The 22,202-nt window shown below is 37.9% G+C and overlaps 1 protein-coding gene across 1 annotated transcript in view; it reads right to left on the bottom strand.

Moving 5' to 3' along the window:
- Nucleotides 1–21,964, bottom strand: part of PLCE1 (phospholipase C epsilon 1) — a 135,572-nt gene extending 113,608 nt beyond the window's left edge. Inside the window, exon 1 of the mRNA XM_063405641.1 lies at nt 21,827–21,964. The gene's annotated coding sequence lies outside the window, so the exon portion shown is untranslated. The remainder of the gene's footprint in view (nt 1–21,826) is intronic.
- Between the last annotated feature and the right edge of the window lie 238 nt (nt 21,965–22,202).

The following is a 22,202-nucleotide window of genomic DNA, read 5'->3' as shown; positions in this document are numbered from 1 at the left end:
GGTCACAAAGGAAAGTGACAGAGAGAACAAAGAGACAGAAGTTTCACATTCTCCACCCATTACAAAATGCTCCTGCATGCCAGATCAGCCAGAGCAGACTCCAGGTGGTAAACTCAGATCCTGTACTAGAGAGATTTAGTACCAGAAAGGAAAATTACAGCTCCAACTCATACAAAAGTTGTGTAGAAGGAGACAGCAATAGTTCAGTGGACTGGCAAGCTTGGGTCTTAAAACAGAGTCATGTTACCAACACAGATCCCAGAGCACCCTATGACCACCTGCAAGAGCTCAGCTGTAGAGCACATACAGTGAAAAGGCAACACTCAAGCAATTTTCTCAGTCTATGTTCTCTGGCAGTCCCTCTACCTTTAAATTTTACCCTGAAATTGAGTTTAATCCACTTTCTTCAACCTCACCTTAAAGGTGTTTCACTTTAAAAAGAACAAAAAAACACCTCACACTACCACCAACACACATACAAAAAGAGGAAAGCATTTCAGCAATTTTCTTATTCTTCTCCATTTCCTATCCCTCTTCCCTGTCCCTCCTCTTCAAATCCACAGATGATGCCTTACGTAACTTTTTGACACTATACACTTGATGGATCTCATCTTTTTTCTGGCAACCACTGGCCTTTCAGTCCAAATCTACATATGACAATGCTGATCAAAGGAGAAAGATTTAGGAAGGAGAAGCAGCTGATTTTTTTCTTGATTTCTTTAGTTTCTTTCTTGCTATATCAAGTAACAATAATTCTTCATAAAAGGTATAGAACAGTAGTTGTTTTCAGCATTGATTTTTCAAGGAATTCTTTGAACTAACAAAATGTCTTAATCTTACTGATTTATCTTTCCTGACACCATGATATATTCATAAATGTACTCCCTGTACTATTGCTGAGTCAAGAATAAAAATTATGGATTGGATTGTCACTGCAAATATTATACCTCTTATTACACCTGTTGCTAAATGAAACTCTTACAAAATATCACTACTGTGTAAAAAGATATTATTATGCAACTTCAACATCTCCCAATGATGTTAAGATCATGAAATTGACCATGTACATTAACTTACATTGCTTTTTAATGAAGAAACTTTAAAAAATAAAAATATTCACATCACTGATTTGCTTCTATAAGCAGAAATTTGCTAAAACCAGAAGCCCATTTATATCCCTGACTATCCACAAAGCTCATCAGAGACTAGGACTGATCTTTCACAGCCCTCCTTCCTACTGCATAATTTTCCCATCTCTCTCTTACACCAAAGTGTTTCCACATGTTCTCCCCAAACAGCTTCTCTCAGACCTTTTTCTTTTCTCTAGAAATTATCTCAAATCTCCCCCAACACTGGTTTTGTTGGTCACTTCTCTCTTCAGCTGCTGAGGCCATACACCTGCCCATTTCTCTCTACCAGTATCACTCTTCCCTATCTGTGCCTGTTTGAAATCCAATTCATCACAAATAATGTCTGCATAAGAAGCTCACACTGCATGTCCAGCTGTTCCCATCCTCCTGTGATCACTGCAACATGACTGCAATGCAAATGTGATCCATCTCAAGAATCTTTTTACTCAAGTTACTTCACAGCTAAAACATTTTCCCAATCTAGTTCGTAGTAGAGTTGTACTAATGTGCTCCAACTGCACAAGGAAGAAAATGAGCAGCATAGTGAAGGGAAGAAAATGCTTCCTAATGTGGTTTACACATTTCTGCAATTTGCAAACATGATTTGATGTTTCAGCTATGTCAATCTAACAGGCAGCTGCCACCAAAACTGGCAGACCTACTCCTCTCCTCGCTCTTCTCTTTTTGTCCCCATTCCCTCCAACTCCCTCAGCTGGAGATCATGAGTCCACACAGTTAAATTGATTCACCTAGCTGATAAGTCACAAAACTATTCTTTTCATCCAAACAAACTGACTCACTTTGTGGTCAGATGATCACTGTATTCCATGAAAAAAAAACGTATTAAGAATGCCTGGTAGGGACCACACGTCTCAGTAGAAGCTTCAGGTTAGACCATGTTTGCTAAGATGTCTAAATGCACCCTGAAATTTCTCTTAGTCTGGTATGTGCGGTGTATGATGCAAAACCTCATGTAAAAAACATAATGCAGAGCCTCTGATATATGGACAACTGCAAAAATATCTGAAGCCGTGGCTCTGCTGAACAGATGACACGGGTTTCATGTGTCCTAAGTTATACTCTTCTCAGTGTCTGCTTTCCATTGCAATCAAGAGATTCAATTCAGTGTGCCCAGCAAATTCCTGAAACTGATGGAACTCATTACACATGCTATGAAGTGCATTAACACAGTGTTATAAATGCTATCAAGTATAAAACTCACAAGTTCAACCAATAAAACTGTGTTTTGTATCTTACTGTACAATTGCAGTATTATCACTCCCTGCAGCTTCCTTTACTTGCCTGTCTGCATATGGGTGGCCAAAACCTAAATCTTCATATAAAATCCATATACAAACATATATACACACTTGCATATAAAAATGCTGAAATTATTCAAAAGCATATTCTTCCCATTGTACACCCACACTGACTTAGGCTTACAGTTAAAGCTGAACATAAAAGCACGTGAAGTAGACAGCAAAGTCTGCACTGTATTCAATACACGCTGGCATTTTCTAAAGCTACTAGATTAGCTGATGAAATCCATTAATAACTACACTGGTTCATTTTACAAGGCCTAAGTTATGTCAGAAATGTAGTGTGCTCCTTCTATCAGTCAAGGGAAATAAAAATATAAGAAACTAGATCCAGCGTTAGTGAATCATCATGGATGCAGAGGTCAGCCAACAAAGACAGATGAGTAATTAAACAACCTGGCAACCATTCAGCACACACATTCACAGAATGTATTAAGTCTGAAAATATGTGACACAAAAGCAATTTCTCTACTTTTTTTTCATTTACACTGACTGCATTCACTTTAAGACTTCAAGTATAGGCTGGTTCTAATTAGTATTAATTAATAACAATTAATATCAACATTTAATGATTTCTTATTGCCCAGATATCTGGAATTAAAGTCTACAATAGCCTAGGTAAAACATCCAACATAATCAAAGACTACAAAACTGTATTACTTTACTATCAGTTTAACCTATAACTCATTACTCAAGCTAATTTCCTTCTGAAGTCAGCCAGAATTCTGCTTCAGTGAAAGCAAAATACAGTATGTTGAACTTAAGAGCATTATTTAGTCTTAGGAAAGGCATATGAAGGACCAGAACCATCCCACAATGTGGTAAGTCAGAAAGCCTTTCAATTCTAGGCTGTCAAAGGAAAAGATGATCATGTAAATATTTGAGGATACTGTTTGGACTGTGGGAACAAGTAGCAACTGCATGAGGGGCAAGTAAGGGATGGGTGTCAAGGTGAAGATGGGGATTGTTTAGAGAAGCTGTGTGCTGCCAGTGATGCCAAATGCAAAATGTGTGATGCTGTGGGAGCTGCACAGGAAATTCAGTGAATGCCTGGTAGGGCCAGGATTATGAGTGCAGAGAATAAGGGGGACTGAAACAGATACATGACATTACTAGACACATACTGTGGTTTCCATGGGCTAAACGCTATTGGACTGGGACAGATGGTAATTCAAAACAGCTAAAGGGTAAATGCAAGCACCCTAACAATCCTCCCCTCCACCCTGGCCACACTGCGACATTTATATCTATTTCTTTAATATTCATCTTACATGCTACATGGTATGCAAGGTATACAAGGTAACGATCTGTCCTAAGCAAAAGATTTCAGCACACAAAAACCCCCCAACAACCAAATAACTTTATTAATTATTTCAAATTACTATGTATTTACATAGTATCTAAGGCATAAGCAATCTGTTAGTGAGAGATTCTTGGGAAACAGCAAATTACAGAAATAATTTGGTATGGTCAGTGGATATAAAACTATTGATCATCTTTGTCACATCTATGATTGACAACAACTATGCTTGACAACTATAATCCCAGTTCAAGATCTTAAGGAGAAAACTGATTTATGGGGAAAATGCTTTGTATATTAGAACTATCCATTTACAATTAAAAAAGAATAATGAGCTTAATTTTTTAGTAGATAAGCTGTAGTTTGTCCCAGACCAATTCCTTGAACAGAATAAGAAATCACATTTATTAAGTCCTCTTTAATTTATGCTGTATCATGCACACTATGAGTTTTTCATTACAGTGTTTTATGTCAGAAACAAGCAGGAGATACTAGCACAAGAACAGGGCACCAACATGTCATCACCATTTTCTAAACCTCATTTCTCACTAGGGAACCACAGGCAAACAGTAAGGAGGAAATAGCTAGACTCTTAAGAATCACTCAAGATGTGCACAAATCCTATTTGAACAGTTGGAAGTAAGTTATAACAACATTTGATTTGGCATAGAGCATCATTCAGAACCTCAGATTTACCACCAGCATCTGTGTTTCAACAACAAAAAAATCTCAAAGAACTACAGTATTTATATGTCCTGTCAAGTTAGAGTCTTTTTTCTAATTTCTAGAATACTTATCTAAACATGATTGTGTATTAGATGTCTCAAACTATGTAAATGTCTGCCAGATGGTGAACCCTCTCAATTGCCTCATCATTCATCACTGCATCAGGGAGAATGTGAAGCTTCTGCCAGATACCAGCTCCACTCTTCATTTCTTTACAGAAATTCCTTTTCTGTACAAGGAGATGCATAGAGAGAAGAAAAAACTTCATTTATCTTACTGTCAGGATTACTTCTGTATTTCTTTCTAGATCTGATCTGCAATAAAGTGTTTAAACAAACTTTCTGTTTAGTGGTTACTTGAATTTCATGCTAAGTGACCTTATCTGGGAGCTGTAATTTCATCATCGACACTTGGATGAACAAGTCCTTCCACATGAGATGCATGACAACTCCAGCCACTAAAGGCAGAATAATTCTTCTCCATCTTTGAACAAGTACTTCTGGAATAACTTTTCTTAATTTTTTGAGGAACATGCAAACAGTCTTAAATGCATAAAAAAGATTTTCAAGCACTGAGTCACAGGAAAACAAAGTGCAGCACAATTAAAAACAAAAATCTTCAAGGCACAGAATTCAACAGACTTGTCACTGGTAAGTAGATATCTTAGAAAAATATTAGACAAAATATAAAGGAAAAGAAAATAACTGACAATTAATAAACTACATTATACAAAAGAAAAAGATAAATAATGCTTATACAGAAGAAAAACATGAAATGCAGTGACAAATAAAGTAACTTTTTGAAGTATGTAAAAAATGTACTAGTGCATCAGGATTTATTTTCAGATCTGAAAATTTAAAAAATAATCATACAAACCATACAAAAAATAAACACAATTAAAAATGAGGTTTGAGGTTTAAGCTAACCTACTGGCAGGCTCCAGCCAAAACAGCTGATCCCTCATTCCCTGTCACTCTCTATGAGATATCTCCTGAACAGGAGCACCTGCAAGGAGAAGAAACAACTAATCCAGAGGAAAAATAACCAAAATGGAAGAGAGTCTTCAGGCAGAATTACCTGATGCTGCTCACAGTTCAGTCGTGTAAATTGACAGGGACAGCATAAGCAGAGAGCAAGGTGGAGACTAAGGGAGAATCCAAGGCCAAAGTAGAAATGCATCTGCAGCATCTCACATTGAGACAGCTTAAATAAGTCATCAAATACATTTAAAAGCTGATCTATAGGATTATAGACATGTAAGTACAAAAATGAGAGCTTCAAGCAACACAGTTACAACTAAAAAATAAGACAAACCAAAACAAATCAAAGACCATAAGGCAAATGCCATCACTTAAATGTAGTAAGGAACAGTAAGATTGGTACTAGCTGAAGTAATTTTTCAAAATTCAGATATTATCCTTCGTGTCACTGGAATTATTCACATAATCTGCAGTGAACAGTGAGAAACACATTCACAGCACTGCCCACACATTGAGTGTGTTTTTGAGTACCAACGATCAGTCATTCAGACCCTTTGAAACACCTAGAGTTTCAGACTTGAAAATAATTCAGCCATCATATTTCAAGGCTTTGTCCACTTTGAAAACTTTATGGCACCCCTGAGCCCAACGCCATCATTCATATCTTCATTTTACTCTTAAAAAAAATCGCAAATTCTACACCCCCCCGCCTTTGTTTACATGGTTTCACTTTAGTCAAATTATGCTATTTTCCCTCTGTCAATAAAGCACAGTAAGTCCCTTCATTAAGGCCTCCCAGTACTAAATATGTTGAAAAACAACAGGAGACTTTTCTATTGATAAATAGAAAAGTCCTTCAAAATAAAGTCCAGCAAATGAAAGTGAAGAAGAAGAATCAAAAGTGTTTTTTGCACAGGACATCTTGATTTCAAATTATTTTTAAAATATTGCAAACTGTGTTTCTGTTAAAATATTGATGAATATAATTGTTGTCATCAAATACATCAAATACAAATATGGGGGAAATGATAGTATGTACTTATTTGCCAATCACTTCTATAGCCTTGAAACATTAAAACAAAATGGAAGGCTTACAGACAAACACTACTGTACTGAGAACTTGGTTATCACATTCAAAGTCTGCCACTTAGAAATATGAACTGTTTGTGACTCTAAAGAGTCAGCATTAACCTGGGACTACATACTAATGTAGTAGTGATTAGTAAACATAGTATATCACATCCATCTTAGTTTTTATCAAACTCTCTCTTCAAAGAGTTATTAATACACACAAACTAAGTACATGAGCAGGAAAAATTACAGAAAGCCAGAGGAAAGCCAGATGAGTTCTTCAATGAGAAGGGAAAGTAAGTAGGAAACGGATTGCTGGTCTTCCCTTGTAAAAAACATCCAGTCACAGATTTACAATGGCACACCAGTGACAGAATTGGGTGTTTCATGCTCTGATCCCATTCTCTTCCTACCACACCTGTGAAAATGCTTTTGGAGATGCCCCAGAGGATATCATTTGTCTGAGTCAGTTGCTTCAAGCCTTCAGAGGTCAGCCAGCCATTGGCCAAGCCCTACAGCAGGCTGAACCTGTCAGAGCAGAGGACAGGCTTCAGGTGTCACAGCATGCCAGCCACACTCCACACCCTGCCTGGAGTACCACCTTTGCCTCTCAGCAAAATTTCAGACCCTGTACTGGGATGCACACTTCAGCAATGATAGAAACCAGCACATCAGTTTCTACAGCAGCAGATTTATTTGCCTGGACACTGGTAACACAATGACAGTTCAGCCTTGAGGTAAAGAACCATCTACCAAATATCTAAACACCATTATGTCTCATTCTCCTTTTTCCTAAAGCGATACCGGAGAGACTCACATCACAAAGCAAAACCCCATGTCCAGCAGGAATCTCTAGCCCTGGCAATCTTCTTTATTATCTAGTTCGGCTTAACAGCAAAGTTATAAAGTTATAAAGTTAACAGCAAAGTGCCAGTGAGAGTAGTCTTCCCACGAGACTCACTAGCATTTCTACCCCATGTGAAACCGTGCCTTCAAGGGACTTAATGTGCCACACTGACATACATTCCAATAAACAGCAACTGCACTTTGTCATAAGAAACTGTCACCCTGAAAAAACAATCTTTCAAATCAACCATGGCTGAAGTTTTAAAACTACTCAAATCCAGGTGTGACACAATAAGCAACATGAACACCTAAGCTTCCTTGTCTTGTTTGTTCTTCCTTTCAGCACTTTTCTCATGTGAGCACCCAAGTCTTCTCTCATTTCCCCCTCTCTTGCTGTATTAGCTGTAATTCAAGCCATACTGGTGAGAACAGAACAAACCTGTAATAAAAATATTTCTGAGCACTAAAATGTGTGAGGGTATGTTAAAGGCACATATATCACTACAGTTTATCTTCTGTAAGCCCCAGCTAACACTTTTACTCACAGTATGCTAAGCCACAGGAGTCCTATTTAAAACACTACTTGAGGAATAACTTCTATGTTACTGTTCAGCTGTCATAACTACAACAAACTTGAGTTTGAAACCCCGGTATATGTTTCAAATACAAATTAAATGCTAACCTGTTGGAGGACAAAAGTTCAGTCATTTGTGAATTTATGTATTTATACTTATATTAAAAAAAACAAAGAAAAATATTTCAAATGCTGAAAACTGACCTTATTAAATTACTACTACTATTCCCCTTTCTCAAAATACATTTTCTTTGTATACCACTCCTGATCTATTCATGCCATTCATTCAGGAATCTTAATATTTAACCTCTTATTCTTTCTGATTTGAACATCTGCTATGTCCTGTGGATGTTATTATGCCTAAGAGAGAATAAAAGAGTAAAAAACAGTGTAAGAGCAAAACAGGGTAAGTGCAAATCAAGGTAAGAGCAAACAACCTGTTTGCTTAGATTGTAATTATCTGTTTTAAAAATGTGGAATTTTCAGAAGACTATTGATTCAGCAGTCCTGAAAATACATGAAACAATTTCTATACTATTATTACTGTTTTAACATTTCTAGATATTAAGCACTGTGACACTGAAAACAGCACTACTCAAATATAGCAAATAATATTTGCTCAGCAAATCAAGACTAAATTAATTTTTTTTCCTATAATGGTTTTATCAGTTACATCATTCTCTGGGAGAAAGTCTGCCCTGACATTTAATTCAAGCCATGAAATAATCTCTAAGATGTTGGTTCTTGCCAAAACTAAATGTGTAAGCAGCAAGTCACTACACAACTGCAAATTATTTTTTCAGGATGTTGCAAGATGTTCATTATGTTAAGATAAAATTGATTATGTTGGGAAAGACCCTTTAAATGATCATTTTAAATTAAATGTTTTAATACTTCAAAACCCCTGTAGACCTCATTGTAATTCAAATTATAAATACTATTTATTCAATCCCACTCAATAAATAACTAGGACAGAAATAGACCCACGATCAAAATGACAAAGTTTCTTTTAATAATATACTGTGACATCTTCCAAAATAAATGGAGTCAAACACAGAAAATACACAACAAACCCCATGTTCCTTAAGCTCCAGCTGAATTTCTTTAACAACTTTATCTATTTGAAGGAGAAACATGCCCGAAGATTAACATAGCATGCCTTCATTAATGATTGTGAAATATTTAGGTGTTCTTTCATTTGAGAACCTTTCAAATCATTGTAATGAACACCTACATCTTTGCTGAGGAGATATTTATTTGCTTTTCCTGGTTATCTTTCAGACACTCTAAGAAAGTAGTCCATTAAGTATTTCTGACTACTTGTACTTACAATCTGTGGCTTATAAATGTGCGTTTGTACTTCATCCATTATTTTGGGATAAAAAGACAACCTTCACCAAATATTCAATTTAAGTTCAGTCAACATAAAACTACTTCTGAGTAGTACAGTCAAGCTCCTTGCTTCAGGAATAGTAAGAATACAGAATTCTAAACATGAAAATCTGCTCCCTTGATGAGATTGGACTTTGTGCCAGACTTTAGTCTATTTTAGTCCGCACAATATAGTTAATCAGGATAAGAACCTGTGGCAAAAGCTAATTCTATATTGTCTAACACAAACAATCACTTGTTCAAAGTCTCTTACATTTCCGAAAAGTTCTTGTACTTTCAGGTGAACAGATGGAATTTTAACCCAACAAAATTGTTGGTAAAATTGATGGACAAGTATCTCAGAGGATATTTAAGATTTATGTAGAGTAGCTAAAGGTGCAATCTAAAATAAGGGAATGCTTGATAATCAAGCATTATCTACATTAGTTACTCCTAAAAGCAACGAAATTGAAATAATTGTGATGCCACTTGCAGCTGAAGTTTTTCTTAGAGCTGAGGTATTAGTATTTGTATTAATTAGTATTATTCATTCTATATGGTTCCTCAACTAATGTGAACTTCTTCACAGCCAAATGGAGTTACAGAACTTCTCTTCTGTACCTGAGTAACATCTGCATGAAATTTATTGAGTCTAGCATTTTCAACGTCTGCACTTTGTAATAAACCCCACTGCTACAAGCCAAGTTAAAAGTTGGAAGAAAAAATGTACAGACACACACTGTGCGTTGCAAAGTCATTTCCATAAGAAACTGGGCTAAAAACTGCAGTCATAATTTGGAAAATGACACTTCCTTCTCCAGAACACCTTTTTTTCTATTTTGATTTAACTGGCAATATCTGCCAGAGAGACTGCTAGTATCCAAACAAAACTGTTTCATGAAAATCTTAAAATGCTGCTAGGAAATAATCTTGGTTTTTTTACCCTAGGATACACGCCTCTGTAATAACATTTTACATAAAAATGGGTGTTACATATATTCTTTCTCAGTCAAGCAGAAAGATTTGCTTGCATCCATTTGATTGTGCATCCCTACTGCTAACACATTAACTCAATACAAGTCTACTCCTTGTATTTAGGTCAAAAAGGTCCTAGAACGGAGGAGTGCACATATGCCTGATCCATGCTTTAAAACTTGAGCAGAGAAGAGACAGCACCACAGAGGAAGCAATTGGTGCCACAATTAAACAAGCCAAAGAACACAACCACAAAAGGACTGTAAAAGATAATGAGCCCGCAAACACATGTTGAAATGCTCAAGGTTATTTGTGCTGTAACAGTTTAAGATCAAATCACTCTGTTTTCTGTAACATACTTGGGCGTGATAATGACGAACGAATGCTGCAACCAGCACAGCACTCCATGATGTCAACCCAGGATGGGACCACTGTGGGCATTTATCACAGGCACTGTCAAGGCTGCGGGAACACCAAGTCCTTAAATGCCATAACCAGCCCCACCTCAATCCCCCGCAGCAGGCCCAGGAGCCATTTCAGCTCGGGACTGCCTCAAGTCTGGCTGAGCAATGTTGTTGATATCTCTGGGCTCTCTGCTGCTCCTGACCATTTGATCAAATTTGTCACATCAGAATCAGGACCCAGCTCACCCACTTGACCTAGGTGGACTGCATAGTGTCTCATCCCTTGGCTTGTCCTCTCACTGACCCCTGCTGCAACTCCCCAGCACGAGAGGTCATTGGTCTCACCATCAGGCACAATCACATATGATAAAAAGAACTTGAGGGAAAATAATTATCAAGTAATACTTGAACAGCACTATGAATATGCAATTTTCGATGTCGCCAAGAGCAGGGATGAGGAGGTTCCTCTGAAACGCTGAATCCAACACTATCGGGCCAGTACTGAAGCAGCAAACTGAAAGATAAGGAGCAGTCCAAGGCCTTGTAATCAGACTTCTCTTGGGCAAGATGACAACAGTGACTTCATCCCGCTGAGGGGAAAACCCTGCAGACGAGCACAGGAGGAGGCTCACCTGCAGGACAGACCGCTCAAACCAGAGATGACCCCAGCAGGCAGCTGAGTGCGCTATGAAGTAATAACTGGCACGAGAAAAGATCCCTGAAGGGAGGCAAAGCAGCAAGGAAAACTAATGATCTGTGCAGTCTTCACAGCTCTGAACAAAACAACGGCTGATGCTGGCAACAGTGCTCTGCTTGCAACAAAAACCTATGTAATGTTTCAAAACAGCAAAAGCAAAACCAAAAGTCTGCTTCAAGACAGTTTGCAAGGTGATGACTATCCGTGACTTGCCACAAATGGTCAAGTTCATCGATGATATGAAGAGAAATGTTTACAAATGGTAGCTCAGTGGGGGTACCACCTCTACCAGCACTCACAAGGTGCAACAGGCAGACTGCAGCTCTCCCTTTTCCAAACCAATGTCTTGCATACTGTATGGAGATCTTTGTTTAAATAGTAAGTTTCTAATGTGGATGGTATTGCTTTCCTCCTGGTACTTTCTGGTTGATAGAAAGCCAACAAGGAAAAGTCAATTTCTCATAAGGTTGTGTGAGAAATGTGGTGATGTATAAAGATATAGTACCTGTACCTCTAGAATAAAGTTCATGGATAACAGTAGATGACCTCTGAAGAAAGAACTTATAAAACCAGCATACCTAAATGAATGCAGACTAACCTGTCCTTTGAGATTTCAAATTAAATATTGTCAAATTAAATATCCGTCTTCTTAGGCATGCTACCGCCACACCTCAAAACAGTTAGCTGCTCCTGTAGATCTTTGTCATTTCCATCTTTTCCTTCAAGTTCTTGACATTTTTTTTCCTTGATTCCTTAATTTTGTATCAGTAGACCTCTTATTTTATTATGAGATTATCTTGCAGTCTTCTAAGTACCTCCTTATAGACCTGTTCCTGTTAATTTAGTGGGGACTGTGTCACACTCAGACCTACTGTATCCAAGACACCTTCTTATTGATTTCCAAAACTATGTGCTTTCCTTTTTTCCCTGCCTTTAAGAAAAATAAAATCAGTAGAATGAAATTTAGTTTAGGAAAGGCAAGCTCTACCTTCAAACCCAAAATCTACCTTAGACCTTGCAAAGTATTTGCAAACTTTGAACAGATTATGAGAGTAATCTGAGAACAAATTAAATTAGAAACAGACAGCACACTCCTCACACTGAAGTATTCAAGGATTCTGTACAGTTTTCTGGTGTATTACTTGCTCATTAATTCTGGTTGGTTTTATTTAAGTGTTCTATTGCTTTTATAAAAGGAGAAACAGCTATGGAAGTAATCAGGCTAGAGGTACTACAACATTTTAACATATTTTTGAAAACACAATGTATGCATTTCAGCACTTCTGATCTTACATGTGACCTCTCTGAAAATAAAAATTATACCCACTACAGAAAATATGTCGTAACTATAGAGAAAAAGCCAGCAGTTTGGGTGTACATTGTTTATATAACTTAATAATAGTTGTACATAATCCACGTGTGCATAATTATGGCCTATAATAACCATAAAAGCCAAAGCACTTGTTTAGTTTTCACAATTCACTCACCAGAAAAAAATTAAACAGCAACATTCACATAATCTTAGGTACAGTTATGGTAAAAAGAATGTGCAAGAGATACTATTATGTACTAAACCCCATATTCTGACTTTTCATACTTTAAAGTTCAAATATTTGACAATAATTAAATAAATATTTTTGAACCATACCAGAACACATTAAAAATAAGTCTAAATTTTACAGATAATCTCCCTCATAACTTGATGTTCTTATTTTATATAGTCATACATCATTCAAGGGATTGTCAGATAATCTGAACTCTGAAAGTTTTAAAGCCCTGAACAGGAGAATAGCAAGTACTAGAAGTGCCTACACACAAACATGCAATAAATAGTACAATATCTATGCTTTTTTAATTAGACACTCATATGTGCATCAAATATTGAAAAAGTAAGCAATTAGTTCTTCAGATTTAGTAGCATGAGAGACAAGTCACATGCACAAAAACGTAATCCTGTAGATATGGAATTAACTGTTGATATTTAGGACTGCAACTAGAGGGGGGCAAAAAGTATCACCAAACTGGTAATCAGAGGAAAAAGCCCAGGTTAATCTATACAAGTTCACTGTAGATGAGAGGTCTTTTCTTGGGGGCTTTGGGTCCCATCTAGAAAGCAAGAGACAGACAAGTCATATCAAGAATATGTCAAGGACTCAATACTTCCAAAAATCTGTATGCAGAAAGATCAGAGCTTCCCTTTTTCTCTGACAGAGGAGAGGCCCCAGCTTTCATGCTTTTCTGGCAAATAGAGGGAACATGGCCAACTTCCTTTGCATTTGCTGGCCAAAAGCTGAGACAGTCTCTGTCTCAGTTCAAACTTTAAAATCTTTATTGGGATGCATATGGCTGCTCACAGAATAGAGCTTTATTGTAAGCAAAATGGGTAAGGCGGGAAAACCAGGGTACAAAGGCTTTTTTTTTTTTTTTAATTTCCACTGACTTCTTTGACTCAAATGCACAGAAAATGTATGGGAGAGTTTTGCTAAATGTAAATTCAAGCAAGAACAACCAAGTGAAGGTTGTTCTTTTCTTTTGTCCAGGGCTTTCCATTCTTCTCAACAGCAACCTGAGAGCTCCAATGCTGTCATACCAAACAATTTTCTTTGCTTTAAATCTGTGCACACACCTTCCTCAAATATTTTTACAGCTCTCCCACTAACTCATAAGTCAATTCTATGCAGCTTTCTGCAAAGCACCACAGTTGAAATAAAGTTCAGGGATGCACCGAAGCTGTTATACAGGATAATACTATGCTGTACTATTGTAACTGTGGTACAGTATCTTTTGAGGCTAAAATCAGGAAATTTAGCCTCAAAACCATCTTTCTGTACCTAGCCAACAAGACAACTGACTGTTAAGGATAAACATTTTCATTATCAACTTGCATAACAGAATAAAGAGAATGTGGAACGAAAAAAGGGGATGACACAAACATGAAGTTAATCTTTGGGCAAAGTAGAATGATATTTGCAAATTTTAAGAGAATTTGCAAGAAGAGAATTAAGAAGAAATACACAAACTTGCCTCTTCTGGGAGGGTGGAAGTAAAGACCTCTAGAAAACCCATTATTATCTGTGCATCTCTACCATTCCTACGCCTATCTGGTAACAAAACTCCAAACAAATGTTATGATCTGAATCCTGAAAGAAAATTCAGGCAGGCATAATAGTCTAATACTATACAGACATTTGAAAGATGTTATTGCATATTTTAACACTGACCTGTTTTATAGCCTGCTGTCTAGGGAACTGTTTATTTCTACACACCACTACTGAACCTGGCTTGCAAATCTAGAATCACAGTTCACAAAGTATAAAGAATAAATTTCTGAAGAGGATTCCCAGTATTGCCAATTCTTACAGTTGTGTGCTCAGAGAGGCACTGTTTTCCAGAAGCCCTAGCTGTACAATTATATAATTACTAGTTGTACTGATAATACAATTATTCATAATCTGAACCTTCAAAACAGAACCTTTATTTATAAAAACAAAATGAAAATGGGAACAATAATGGTTTCATAATTCTAAGACAAAAAACAATGTTCTGCGGAAGGAAAACAAGGGTTTGGAATTTGATGCTCTAAACGGTGCTGACAATACATTTTTCATAATAAAATCAGTTTGTTGGCATGTCTCCCAAATGGATTGGAATGACTAGACAAAATAGTGAAAATATATCTCAATTGTAGATATTATCCATTTATTAATATCATAAACTACCCCATTATTTTTCTAATTCCCCCAAAGTTAATCTAAAATTTCAGTATTTCCTTATCTTGGTAAAGCAGAAGGACCATTTACAACCCAAAATGTTGCTGACTTTCAAGGTATTCATATGCTTTATACAAAAGAATCTACAAAATTTTAAACAAGACTATTTTCCCTGATCCCTCAAATCCTTATATCTCCTGCTACAAAGAAATAAGAAGTTTTAAGACAGAGTTTCAGAATTTGCTGCACAAACGTAATCAGAGCAAGCAAAACATTTTTCCAAAAAGTGTTCATAAGTAAGCGACACAGGGATCCAGTGAAAAACATTTGCCGTAGCTCCGAATTTGCTGGAACAAGAAAAAATTTCAGCTGACCACTAAGAACAAAAAAAAGGCATTGAATAATTTAAGAGATTCATAAATGGCTTCTTAGTCACGGGCCTAAACTAACATTTTACAAGAATATTCTTTCTTATAGCAAATCCAAAATGTTTCTGTAACTACATATAAACAAATTTAATCTGCATAAATAGATTGGTAGTTGACGATATCTGCTTAATACAAACAAGAACCAACAGTATTAATATTATACTGTTTCTCCACAGTGAAACTGGCTGCTAAAGCCAGATTTTTTAATGATCACAGAGTTCCTATACCAGGGTACTACGGATACACTTAACTTTTATTTTCTTTCAGAAAAGTTAGGTGCGAATGGAAACAACTGAACAGTGTATTTGGGGACTCAACTGTATTTCTGAATAAGTTTCAACTTTAGACTTTTATCTACATATGCTTTCTGTTTAAGTACCAAGAAGGCTAGTTTGGCTTAGGTAAATAAAAACACCGTCTTCTTCAACCTGACACATCTAAAAAAAATTAAAGAATTAATAAACAGTTCTGTTTCACACTGCAAGATAGTTTAACCACATATTGGAATCTTGTCCTACAGTCTCTGAAATCTGGTTTAATTAGGGGGGAAAAAGCATAACAGGTACCATAATGAAAACAACAGCACCCAATGCTACATGGACTTGGCCTAAGCTAATATAATTTCACAAGATGATGGAATACTGATAGCTACCTTTCTAAATCCATCCAACAGAAAAGCAAAATTAAAAAAAACATATAATTGTACTTAAACACCTAAATTACCCAGTCTAATGATATAAGGAATGCCTCTAAGTGGGATTGTCATGGAGGTTTTAGTGAATGACACACATAAAATCATCTATTTTTATGCTGTTTCTCGCTTTTTCATTTCTAAGTCTACTGAGTGAACATCACCACTGAAGTTGAAGTTCTTGCTTATACTTTTCTGAATAAAAGCACAGAAGGAGAAGACATGTATGTTCAAATGAATAACAACAGCAACATTCTGAGTGGCTCCTAAGACAAAAATATTTCCAACAGGTGTCCAACTGTTCGATTTTATTGTTTCTATTTTTGCTGACTGTTCCATGAATTAATTATGAGGAAAAACAAAAACAAATAAAAAAGGTCCAATCATAACAAAACAAAAGTCATTATGCAAGATTCTCTCCTTTTTGTATGCTGTTCAGTGGTAAAAATGCAAACAACAGACTATTTATGCTACACTGACAATCTTCAAGGGCTCTAAAGGAGCCATATTAAGAAATATTCTTCACCTAAAAAATGCAGAAGTACCACAACACAGAAAATTTCAAGAAGCATTATCTGCCTAGTCTTCCCTGACACCACTGCCACTGAATACGTTACAAAACCACGGCTTGTGGCACGGCTGAGGAGAGAACACGAACTCCAGCACCAGGCAGGGACTCAGCCTGTTTGGCAGCCCCTCCTGCAGTCAGAAATCCAGGAGCTCCCAGCCTTGCAGAGATACCCTTTACACTTACTGCTTCCCATAAGTGTGCGGAACTAAAATGGGTGCACACTGAGAGATCAGAAACTTAATTTCAAAAGAAATTAAGATTTCACAAGAAATAACCTGCAATGAGGTTATTTTCCCACAGCTTCCAGTAGAAACAATGCATGTACTCACAGAATACCTCCTACACTTGACAGTCACTGAAGTGAGACTTTTTCTAGAAAAAGTTAGAAAAATACTAACCAATTATTAGAAATCTCTGCCCACCAATGCAGCCATCTGATTATAAGTGCATTTTAACACACTTGTCCAAACTGAACAATAACTAACTGGTTGAAAATACATCTTTGAAAAATGTCAGAGTATGAAAATTACCTAAAATTAGAACAGAAGCAGAATACTATCTTCAAAATGGAAACCAGTCTGGATATTACAACACTGGGTTTTCCTTTTCCCTTGTAATTTGGTACATTGCTAAAAATCCAAAACTCTAAAGGAATTAGAAAAGAGGCATTCACATCAAGAAAGTTCCTCAAGAAGAAATCTACAAGTTGTTCTTTGATGTGAACTTGGTTGGTAGTGTACAAAGCAGTAGCTGGTCTGGTATGACCCCTTTTTATCTTGCTAAATTCCGAAAGGAAACCAAGTTGGTTTTCCCCAAAATAGTGCTGAAAGGTATTTGTACTGCTACAGAAAGAAATTAACCTAATCCAAGCAACAGAGTTTAGCACTTGGAGTAAAGGAATGCATTATGAAAATGTTTGAAAGAAGATGCAGTGTAACAAAAACCTCAAATACCAAAGATCACTGCAGCAGCATTCTTGCTGTATGCTGTAGCACAGACAGAGAAAAATACTGTGGGAGGAGAGATCTCACATCAGAGCATTGTCTGAAACAGCAGACAGCAAGGTCCTACTACACAAGGCAAGGTCAATGCAACTGGAGAGTCATCTGTTTAAGAAAACACACTATTATTAGATGCAAGTTATGCAGCACTTGTGCATACTAATAGAATAAAACCATTACCCCAAAAATAAACATTTTCAAATGGTAGCTTCAATTTAGTTGTGTTTCTACTTTTTGTGTCTCGTTTAAAACATTGAAATAAGTAATATAAAAAACACTGAAAACACCTGAGCATTTTATTTTTTAATTACTTATGAAACGTTACAACTGACAAATACAATCATATAGTCAATTTTCTTTTAATAAGGAGGCACCACTGAAAATGTTGTAACAAGTGATTAAATATTACTTGCTGATAGCAATGTAGAATAAAAAGTATCCCAGAGGACAGCCTATTTAAATTGTTATGATATGCCTGCGAGTAAAATGTCACAGGATACATACTGGTCCTTGTACAAGACTCAAGCCTGCACTGTCTCTGTAGCCAGTGCTAAGCCAAGTACACACGAGTTTTGGATGTAAAGAATGCAGAGGCAGCTCCATGGGGCACGTCACATACTCCACAAGGTTTGTGTCCCTGCTGCTCTGAATCATTTACTGAAAGAGCTGGTATTACCTGTGGCACCATCACTGACACTTGATAAATTGGAGCAAGGTAGTGAGCTCTGGAAGAAGGAAAATTCTGGTGGGGAGTTGAGCTTGTTCCTCTTAGCTCTTGTTACCAGGTTTCAGTAAGTGCTGCTGCATCAAGCTCTTGCTTGAACATGTTGGATTATTTATGAATGACTGGCCAGTTAAGAAGAAAGTATTGTGGATGGCCTAGTTTAAATTCAGTGACATTAATTATATCTTGCAAAGAGATGTCAGCATGACAGAGGATGCAAAAACAGAGGGTACGACTTTGATCCCACGTTGACATAATTGAAAATTAGCTTCTTTGTTTCAAGTAAAACCAAAATTCTGTGCCTTGAAATGGAATAAAAATATTAGGGACCTCCCTATATTGGAAATCTATAGAAAGTCTGTCAGCACTTTATCTTCAGCTCTTAAACACAAGTCGTGTTTCAGCAGATAGATGTTTTGCTCAAAAAAATCAAGGAGCAAAATATGACCAATATCTGGTAGTACCATGACTATGGAAAACCCCACTCAAAAGCATATATATACACACACACACACATATATATATAATCTACAGGTTTTCCAAGACAAATAAAGCAGTATGCAGAGTAAGCTGAACTGCTCTCACATAATATGTACTCAGTCATGTAGATCCTCAAGTACATGAGCAACAACTCTCTTCTAAATGATTAAGAAGGTGCAGGAAGGGACAAATTTAAGGAAAAAAATGGATTTCATGCTTGCATGCTAACAGCTTTCTAAAACAGAGACATGATGAAAAGCATTATTTACAAATGAATCAGACTGCATATTAACCTGCTGTCTGCACAATCAAATGATAGCCACTGCTCAATGAAACCATCAGTGAACAGGCAGGCATGAGAGTCAGTCTGTCCATTCGTTCCAATGTTTCAGTGACTGGTATTTTCAAGAAGTATATAAAATTTAAAAAAAGATATGAATTATTGCTCATAACACGTATCACTGTCATTTATAAAATTTAAGAGTCATAGTTGTGACCTGAAATCCATTTTGCACTGAAGTGTTGTAGAAGCAGGAAACAAAATGACGACCCGTGTTCTGAAGTGTGGTCATCAGTGTTTTAAAAGAAAACACTCCTAAAGAAATGCTTTTGTAAATATGCACATAAATTAAGAGGACAACTAAAAAAACTCCTAGTTTAATAAAAAAATCCCTATGCAAATCATGGGTTTCTAATGAAATAATAGATTAATTACTTTTTGCCTTTTTAAGTTTTCCTTTAATTATTTCTCATTTCAAATCCAAGAACTATTGCTAAATTATGGCTGCTTTTCTCCCAAAAAAAAAAAAAAAAAAAAAGGAAGAGCTGCTAACTTAAGCAAAATGTTTCCAGTGGTTATAAATCTACAATCTTTCACGAACAGTCTCAACTGTCACTTTTCAATATGCCCCTTGCTCCTATATTGGATTTCCGTGCAGGTTCTAGTCACTAGTGGATCTTAACATTCATATTTCTTATAAATAAAACAGCCCTTTGATAAAAGAAATACTTCTATGGATACTTACAAACAGTGCTCAGATTGTTCCATTACATTCACTCTTTTGGATAACCTAAATAGAGAGAATTTCTTTTTCTCATATTACAAATCTCCCAAATCTCAAATTACCTTATCATCTCCATGAACTTGCTCTATGATCTCCAGTTAACACAGTTCTGAGAATATTTTTATTCTGCAGTAGGGCCTTCATGTTTTTTGATTTGAAAGTTTTACCTTGTGGCATTCCTTTTCCTTCTTAATATCTTGGAACTCTGGTTTGAACATCACACTTTTATTGCATAAGATGTATCACATGAAACTGATGTTAACTGAGAGGACAGGAACTGCACTGCCTCATCTACAGTCCCAAAGTCTTAATAACAAACTTTTTACCATGTATGAAAATACAAATGAACATCATTACAGTATCTGAGATTACTACCTCAACATGGCAAGAATTAATTATATTTACATGACTAAGAAAGCAAGACTTTTAGTAATCCTCTGTAAATTTACGCAGACTGGGCATACTCTTTATGTCTTGAGAATTTCTCTTGAGCACTTCCTAATACACAAAACATAGGTTTGTTTCTGGTTTCACCTTGTATGTTTCACTACTCACGTATTTATTTTGGTGTTCTTGTAAATATCACAAACAATGGTTGTTTGTCATTGACTTTTTAAGGGATGTGATACCACAGATCAAAGATGATTATTTGTAGCTGGAAAAACATGACTTCTTAAACTACATAATAGACACTGCTCTGCAATAATTACTAAGTGGGTGCTTCATAATTGGCAGGTTCTCTGATTTCCTTTCAAATATACAAATGTAAAGGATGGAAATATTTAGCAAACTTTTGTCATACAAACATAGAGGATGGAAATATCTGGAAAACTTTTTAATCAAATTTTGAGCATAATAAATACAGTAAGAAGGCCAATTCTGCTCCTTACACAAACGCCTCACTATGAAACAAAACATTTTACTGTTCCTTGAAGTATAGCTGATCCTTCTGGCATTTCTCTACCACTCTTAATCCAGCTCGTTCATTTCCTTTATCAGAAGAAGCCCAGTTCACAGTCACCTGTATAGGCTCTTCCTTTATCACCTGTGCTGGTGGCATCCCAAGAGGGTGCAGCAGAACAGATAAGACACTTTGGTCCTGATCCTACAAACACTTCAGCGAAACTACTTCTGTAAGTGTTTGCAGACCCTGAGTCTTTCTGACTCAACAACACTTCACCAAGTGGGGTAAGAGAAGTCTGGAGCTGGGAGGAATGCATTGCCCCTTCACGCCTGGGTGTCAGGGCCTGCGGCACCCCCAAAGAGCAGAGAGCCACTGAGGGGGAGAGAGAGCACCCCTGCCGCTCACAGCCACAGGCTCCTTCCAACGCCACATCTCCGATGCGCTGCACCAATCTTGAACTGAATTTTGCAAGACTTCAGTGTCAAAATTACAACTGATTGTACAATCGCAGTGGAAGAGAGAAAGTGCGGGATGAATTCAGAACAATTTCTAGCATGTGGGATAAAGGGCAGCCCACCCCAACTTTCTTTCGCCTTTGGGGTTTTCTTGAACCCTCGCAGAGGGAGGGGGAGAACCCGTGAGCCGAAGGTCGGGAGAGGAGGGCGCGGGCAGCGGGGGCTGCGGAACATGGCCGAGAGCGGAGCCCCCGCCCGCCCCCGGGCACGGCCGCAGCGGGCAGCCCTCGGCACCCCCGGGACCACGAGAGCCGTGGGGGCCGGGACCCGGCCCCAGAGAAGAGCCAGCCACGGGAGTCAGGGAAAGAGCCCGTGAGAGAGGGCGGGGGTGTGCAGGGGACGCACCTTTCAGCATTCCCCCGGCATCTTGTCCTCCTCCTCGTCTCGGCGGTGGCTCCAGCGGCGGCGGGGCCGCGGCGGCGGGGCGCTCTGCGGGACGGGGCCGCCCCCGCCTCGCCAGGGCTCCACGGCCGCCGCTGCCCGGGGCGCCGCAGCGAGCGAGGCGCTTTCCCCGGCGGGTCGGGGGCGGGGGCTGCGGGCGCGCACCGCCCCGCCGGGCCCGGGAGGGACGGGGAGAGCTGGGGAGGGGCCGCAGGGCAGCGCCGCCGGCTGAGTCAGCCGCGGACAGAGGGCGCGGGGCCGCCCGGGAGGGTTGCCCCGGGACCGCCCCCCGGGTGGTGGAGAGCGGGTTTCTCCCAGCGGATGGCTGCCCTCGGGACGG

The sequence above is a fragment of the Prinia subflava genome, chromosome 9, assembly GCF_021018805.1.
Source record: "Prinia subflava isolate CZ2003 ecotype Zambia chromosome 9, Cam_Psub_1.2, whole genome shotgun sequence".
Classification (NCBI taxonomy): domain Eukaryota; kingdom Metazoa; phylum Chordata; class Aves; order Passeriformes; family Cisticolidae; genus Prinia; species Prinia subflava.
This window is presented reverse-complemented; position numbering and strand designations above follow the sequence as displayed.